Genomic DNA, 7,799 nt, shown 5'->3' with positions numbered 1-7,799 from the left:
TTCTAGTGGGTACATAAGCATTTAACCAACATTAAACCCACTACAAACAATTTGTGATGCAGTACTTCAGTGGCACTTACAGTAGGGATGTAAATAAACTTATACACAGATAAAATAAAATTATGGGCTTTCTGCAGTGGGAAATGTTCATGGCTGATTTGGGCACATTAGCTCACCTCTTTGCTGCAGGGGGAAGCCAAGGCACATTCATACATAAACTCAAAAGAATATATTGTGGACTTAACAGTAAAGTGGTTTTGTTGTGGTGCATTTTTGTTCATTATATTTGGTTCAATTATCCTCTTTATTGTTAAGTTGTACCCCCACCATGTTAATACTTTAGTCCCAGTTGTGCCCTCCTACCCCTGTTGCCAATCCACCCTGGTACCTGCCTCTTGTTCCGGAATGTTCTCTCTTCCCCCTCCCATTAAGTCGTCAATCCTCCCTTGTGCCAACCCCCTGCCTGCACCTCCCCCTTTGGAATTCCCCTATTCCTCCAAGCCCCATTGGACCATGTGTCATTGATTTATATCTTATACAACCCCACCTTGTGCTGCTCCCCTAGGTCTTCCCTATTGGTTTATTATTTGTACACTCCCCTTGCTCCTCCCCCTGTTGCTGTACCCCTGTATCTCTTGTCTTTCATCCCTGGAACCTTCAAAAGAATAAATTCCTTTTGGAAGGCACGTGGAAAACCTCTCCCTTGTCCCTGCTCCTGCCCTCAGTGCTGGAGAGCCTGTGCTGTAGAGCAGCTGCCCTGCTTTCCAGGAGCAGCCCGTTCTTGGCCCGGTGCCGGGAGCTGGCTGGGGAGAAATCCGGCACAGTGCCGCAGTTTGAGTTTTACTATAGCAGTTACTTCATAAACTTCAAATAGAGGGGTGTAGTCAATGAAATATTCATAAATTGAGCAGTATTTAATAGATCATTGCTATGTATCTCTTAAAGCAATCAGAGGTTCAAGTGGGGAAAGCTTCTCCAGCAAGGCCCCGTCTGCTTTAATTGAGCTGGGAAGTAAGTGGCCTGGAAAAGAAACTAGGCATGTTCAGATTTTGCAAGTATCTCCAAGCCTAAAATGAGTAAGTGTTTATTGGTCAGACCACACTGTGGCACAAGCAGGAGCTTTTGTGTGTGATACTGTTCGTTACAGCTGAGAAATTCTTTGTCTGAGGTGAGTTTACTCTCTTCGCTCTCTCTGGTGATGCTCTTCTCATAAACTCTTTTACTCCTGAGTGCTTTCATGTCCCTGCCTTACCCTGGCCCCCTCCAATTCCTGCTTCACAGGAGGTTTGTCCCCAGAGGTGGAGGGCATGCAGTATCTCAGTCAGGTTTCTTGTGACCTGGAGGCACAGGGAGCTGCAGAACTGAGACACTTTTTGAGCACACACTTGTGTTTAAACAACACAAGGGAAAAGCTGAATACCTATCCTCTAGGAGCTGGGAGTGGATACTTTGCAAATGTTTAATGAACTAGCCTTTATTTATATATTTGTTTGGTTCTTCCCTACTAATACATTCTGTGACATTATGGTCGTGGAATCCAGATGTTTGTGCAATGAATAATTGTGATAAATAATAAGGATTTAATTCAAGTGGCTTTAACATACTCTGGTTCTTACTGGATTCCATTTAAAAGTTCCTTATTGACTTAAACCAAATGCTATACTCTGTTGTGCTGTAAATGGTAAAGAAATTCTAGATGACTTAATGCAGTTAATTCAGGCTGGATACCTGATCCTCAAATAAATATGTGGTAATCACTCATCAGTTTTCTGGCATAGGCAGTGACAACACATATAAATCATACAGCCTTTGTGAGATGGTAAATAACTTTCCTGTGGAGTCCTTTCTGTGGGATTGGATTATTAGTGCCAGACACTGTTTTCTGAACAAGAGCTCACAGCCAAATTGGTGAATGCTCTGATGTTTTCCATACTACAGCAGTTCCCATCAGGACTGGTTCCTGCTGTTCATACGTTCTTTTCTTTCCTTAATATCAAATATTTAGGTGCTAAGTGAGAATTTATAAACTTAACCCAATTAGCCACAACTTCACGTGGGCTTTTAATATTTTACTGGGTCAGTGAATGATTATTGCTTTTGTGCTGTTGGAAATGCTAAATCCATTCTGCTACTGGAGTTCATTAATGGAGGCTTTTCTCCCTGGCTTTTCTCCCTGGGTCTTGGGGAGCTGTGCTGCTGGGAGAGGTGTGCAGCCTTCCAGACTTGGGGGTCTGCTGATTTTTAGGGTTATACTCATGATTAATTGTCGTCATACAAAGAACTAAGGGTATGTGGTGGTCTGTTTTGAGGGTGGTCTGACCTTCTGGAACAGCTAAAACGAGCAACATTCAGCTGTTTTGGAGGTGCAAATGAAGACAGGGGTCCTGTTGGAGGAGAAACTCCTTGATAGGAGCAGCCTAGCTGATGTTATCAAGGGACCCTTCATCACAACTGTTCCACACAGCTTTTCATGTGTTTATTCTGAATACTGTTGTTTTCTCTCCATTGGAAAAGCTTGTCAAAATGCAAAACTGAACTCCTGGCCCTCATGGGCATGGCCTCATCTCTAGTTGTTCGTGTTGCCCTTAGAGAAAGACACCCATAACCATTTTGGAAACAGTGATTATTCTGAGTACATGAACAGGCTTTTTGGTTTTTCTTTGGAGTGTCTCAGTAATTTAGAGGTAATTTTTTGCTGTCTGTGTGTCTGTCTGGCTCTTTCCTGGTGAGTGGTGTGTGCTGTGCCACGCCACAGGCGGTGAAAGGCACGAGGCTGCCTTCTCCAGGGAGGGACAAAGCAGGACCAGCTCTGCCAGGGCAGCACACTGAGACAGGGACAAGCCTCAGTGGACAAAAACTCTGGCCAAGCTGATCTTTGTGGTGTGGGGTTTTTTTTGGGGTGTCCTCCTTTTTTTGGAGCAGTGTCCTCCAGCAGGGATGGCTGCTGGCCTGCCAGCCAAGCTCTGGAGATGTGTGCGTGTTGTCTGGATTTTTACATGACTTTCACAAGAAAATCAAACCATACACCCACAGGGACAGTGTGGGGAGGAACAATTACAGCAATAAATACAGATTTCTGCTTGCATGCCAACCCAACAGGCTTTACTGTCTCCTCATGAAGTGATCTGCCATTTGTTAGCAATTGCTTGATAGGGCCTTTCTGCCCTAGGCCTGTTCTTGTTTTTGTGTGTATTTTACTCATCTTGACAAGAGAAAAGAACTCTATTAAGTAGAGGCACTTGCAAGTCACAGTGCCTGTAACATCTGTGGCAGGACTAGAATTACAAACCACATCAGCATATTTCCTTTTTCTGTTTGTTTCTTTTCTCTCTGTTTGGGAATTTCATTAGCTGTCTTACGTTTTTGGTTGTGAGATATTTTTTCTGTGCTCTCCTGTGGCTTCTTTGTGAAAACCATTTGTTTCGTTGTCCTTCCTCATTCTTTGTAAAGGTGGCCTGCAGGTCTGGGCTGGCCAGAGTCCACAGGAACTGGCCATGGAAGGACGTGAGGCAATTGTCTTGGGTTGGATGTTCTTGGATGGGAAGTTGGTAGGAGGAATGTGGTGTGCTCCTTACAGTAGCCCTTGCCTCTATCCTTCATTTCTTAGGTAGACCAGATCAGCCTTTTGTGCTTTAAAAACACAAAGGGTGTTTCTCACCCTCCAAAATCGGTTTTTTAGTTGTCTGTGCTGTTTTCACCTCAAACCTTCTTCTCCTACTGATGTTCAATTTCTTTTTTACTACCACAGATGCCTCATGCCAGTAACTTTGCCTATAAGGTATCTGCTGCTTTCTGCACTTCCATATATTCACTCACATACTACTTCCAGTAATGAAGGCACAATTTTCTGTGACTGAAATGATGCTGAAATGTCTGGAAAACTGGAAGGTGAGTGTTGGAGAGGATGAGCATAAGGGGATAAAGACAGACAAGCTGCTAGTCACCAAACTGTGTCACACTTTTTAAGGGTAGGGTGGAACCCAAAGCTCTCGTGCTGGCACAGATAAAATAAATGGATCCAGGATAAAATAAATTGAAAGGTCACCTTGATTAATTTCCCATCTCTCCTCTCCCTTACTCTGTCTCGAGCTCTCTGCCACCTTGATAAGCACAGGCACGTCTGACTCCTCAGCCATGTCAGGCAGCTTCCATTTAAACACTGAGCAGGAGCCGAACTATTCTTCCTGTCATATTTAAGGTTCTTCAAATTATTAAGTGGTGGTGCATAGTAAAAAATAATTGCATAGAAATGTGCTTAAAATAGTGACCTGGGGGTCTGTGTGCTTTTTTCAGTTGTTTCAGAACTCTGTTGTATCCCCTTGCTAAAGAGTTTCACTCTAACACGAAAAACCACAAAAATACCTTCCTTGTCTGGGGTTTTGATTCATAATAAATGCTGCAGGTTTTCATTCACCCTGTTGTTTTGAAGCATTGTACCATTTGTGTCCTGGTTCATCAAACGTGCCCTGGTTGTGTCACAAAAACACAGAGCACGGTGAGCCCTTGCCTGAGGGCCCTGTGACACACATCATGAGAAAAGGAGAATTGGTTTTACCTCAGCCCTGGGCTCTGGCATCATCCCTGATTTTAGTGGGAAGGTGAGACAGGAGCTTCTTACTGTCAGCAGTGGAAGGACCTGCAGTCTTGTCTCATTAAGAATAAAGAAAAGCTGCCTCTTGTCAGATTTTGTCCCCCCAAAAAGTGAATGTTACTAACTACAAAAGATTTTCCTTAAAGCATTTTTGAAACTTGCCTGTTTGGGGCATGTAAAAATGCAGAATTCCTCCTTAACACTGTTGCCATCCTGTTTAAATGCCCGTTTACCCTATTGTGTTTTCCTCATCTACAGAGGAGGCAGTGAGCCATGATGTTCAGGGGACAATGATTTGCTGACACTGATGGGTTCTCAAGCTCCATTAGGGTGCATGAATCACAAGTTAATTAGTCATTTTTCCCAATATAGTGAAGTTCTATCTTTAATCCTACAATTCCTGTCTCTTGTCAGATTTATTATTATCTCCAGATGGACTGTTCTGCCTCTTCCCCCAAAACTTTCTCATGTTACGAGGTAAGGTTTTTATAAGTGTATGAAATACTACTTTCTTTTATTTGAGTAAAAACTTTCCAGAGTTATACTTTATTTCACACAAATAAGGATTTGAAACTACAGCTTCAGGAGTTTCAAGTACTCCAGAGTTTCATAGGCAATTAGACCCAGAAAATGATGAGGTGTGATTGGCACTCCAGATAGAGGGTATTAGAACCTGACTGAATCCCAGTTACTGGGATTAGAAGATAATTAGAAGATAATACAGAAGATAATTTTGAGCACCACTAATTGCTGCTTTCGGAGTGGAGGTGCCAAACTAGAGCTGCAGTGCAGGAGCTGTGGGGGTTTAGGATCACACATTTCACTGCCCTGTCCTTCCAGGTGAGTAGCTTGTCACAGAGGGAAGGGAATTTGGGTATTTAGTGGGGAGCCCCAATGCCCTCACCTTCCTGGAGCTGCTGCCATGCACTGCTGCCTTGCTGGGAGTGATGTAGGGTCTCTTCTCCAGCCACAGGACTTTTCTCATTTGATGGGAGGGGTTGATAGTTTGGTTTGGGGCTTTTTTTAGATCCTTAGGTAGCAGAGAATTTCCTATACCTTGAGGATGGAAAGCTTATAAGGCTGGTGAAGAATGTGGGTATTTAAATTTTGTATTTTTACATAACTTTGAAATCCTGAAATTGAAGGTAACGGATATAGCAAAGTTGGATAATTGCCCCAAACCCAGATATCTGTTTTATAAACATTATGCTGTGATTTTAGTAAGTTGGTGGAAGGAAACTTGTGGACCAGCTCTTAAAATTGTGCGTTTGCTTTTTTGCAAGGCGGGAGGAGACCTGAGTGACTTTTAAGGAAGGTGCATGTTGTTAGCTGGGCAGAGGGTGGGATGTGACAGGGGACAGTTTGAGGAAAACGAGCTGGAATACCACTCAAAACAGGAGGAAGAGTCCTGGAAAGGGAAGGAAAGAGAAGGTGGGAGCCTGAGGAAACTGTGAGCTGCAGCTCTCCCCATGGATGTGGGTATGAGAGGGCAGCATGGGTGTGGGAGAGCTGGAGAGGACAGGCTCTAAAAATCAAACTGAGAAGTGGGGACAGCCCCAACAGCAAGAGTTTTCATTGTAAACTGCAGAAAAAGAGATTGCTTCCACATTTTTGCTGGAGAATTGAAGCCCATGTGCAGGTATGGACTGTTTCCAGTAGTCATGTTCATTCATGGCTGCTGACAGAAGGTGTGGGGAGCCAGACCTGGGTTGCTTTTGTATTGCAAATGGAGAACTGAGAGACAGGCCATGAACCTGCTCTGCTACACCAACACAGCTACCAGCAAGTCCCAGCACAGCAACCAGGGTACTCAGCAGCATGTTATCCTCCTGCAAGATACCTGCTTTTATAGAGGTTTTTATCACAGCACAGCTTCTTGCAAATGAATCCTTCCCTGCTCCTTTCAGAGCTCGTGTTTCACTGCCTTTCAGTCAAAATTATCCTTTTAATTACCCCCTGTTCTACTGTTTGAGACTTGACACAGTGTGCAGTGTCGAAGGAATTTCCAGTCCAGGTTGACTCTCCTGGAAAAGTTCACGCAGAAATCAGGGGGATGGGTGAATTCTCTGAAAAGCAGTGTGAGCCTCTCTTGTAGGAGAGGAAGAAAGTCAGGGTTTAAGTAAGGATTAAACAGTTCCTGCTGTCCAAGGTGACAGCTGAGTAGGAACTACTTCCATGCACGGCAGTGAGCAAGGCCTCTTGTGTTTTGTGGAATATAATTATGGCTCATTGCCTGCTCTGCAGATCAGGTAAGCCATAATGTGGAATGCACTTGAGAGCATTTCCAGCAGCTTCATGTGAGGCTGTTCCTGTTGAAGGCTCCCAAATGTAATTCAGGGTTTCTCCCTGGAAGGCCCGAGGAGGTGTCTGTGCCTGCTGTTTGTTGCCAGACTTGGAAGCACAGAGGCTTCAGTCCTCAAAGCATCCTGCTCAACTCTAAGCATGCTTAAAAAGGAAAAGAGAGATGAGAAATTGCTCGTGCTTCTCTGTTCAGAAGTGTGCTGGTGAGAAGGAAAGTGCTCTGCTCTGCCTGGAACTCCAAGGAGTAATCTTTCCAGGAGAGGGAATTTCCCACAGGAGGAGTTTGTGGACTGCTGCTCTGAGAGAGCACTGTGGTAAACTCTGTGTTTTCTGAGGCCAGGGAGAGGTGATGATCTTTGCTGCGGGACTTTGAATCTTTTTCATTTTTTCAGAGATCTTCATGTGTTGTTTTGGAAGACAACAGCCGACTTTTATCCTGGGCGGCTCTCAAAAAAAGAAGAAAATTCAGCCAGGAATGAGAATTGAAATGAAAAGACTTTTGGGTTGTAATGAGTATTTCTTGGTTGTGAATTCTGAAGGGGCTTGAAACAGGTGTAAGAACCTTTCCCAGAGTGACATCTCATGGATACAAACACCACAGTCCTGACAGGACTGCCAGAGGGAATCACACACAGTTAGCTGCTGGATGTGTGCATGCATGACTACCTCCCTGCCCTTCAGCCCCAGAGGCAGAAAAACAACTCTGCTCTGAAAAAAGAGGGAGGAGGAAGAAGGAAAAGAGTGTTTAAAGGCAGCTGGAGTAAGTGACTCGTCTGGAAGGCTGGCTGCCCATCCGTGAGCTGCTGAGCAACTCTGACACTGCTCCTGTGATGCCCCTTTGGGCTACCTAAAAACAGAGGCCAGACAAAATCAAGGGAATAAAAAGCAGTTCTGTTTATTGAAGGGC

This window comes from Parus major, chromosome 9, assembly GCF_001522545.3.
Source record: "Parus major isolate Abel chromosome 9, Parus_major1.1, whole genome shotgun sequence".
Classification (NCBI taxonomy): domain Eukaryota; kingdom Metazoa; phylum Chordata; class Aves; order Passeriformes; family Paridae; genus Parus; species Parus major.
Note: the sequence above shows the minus strand (reverse complement) of the source record.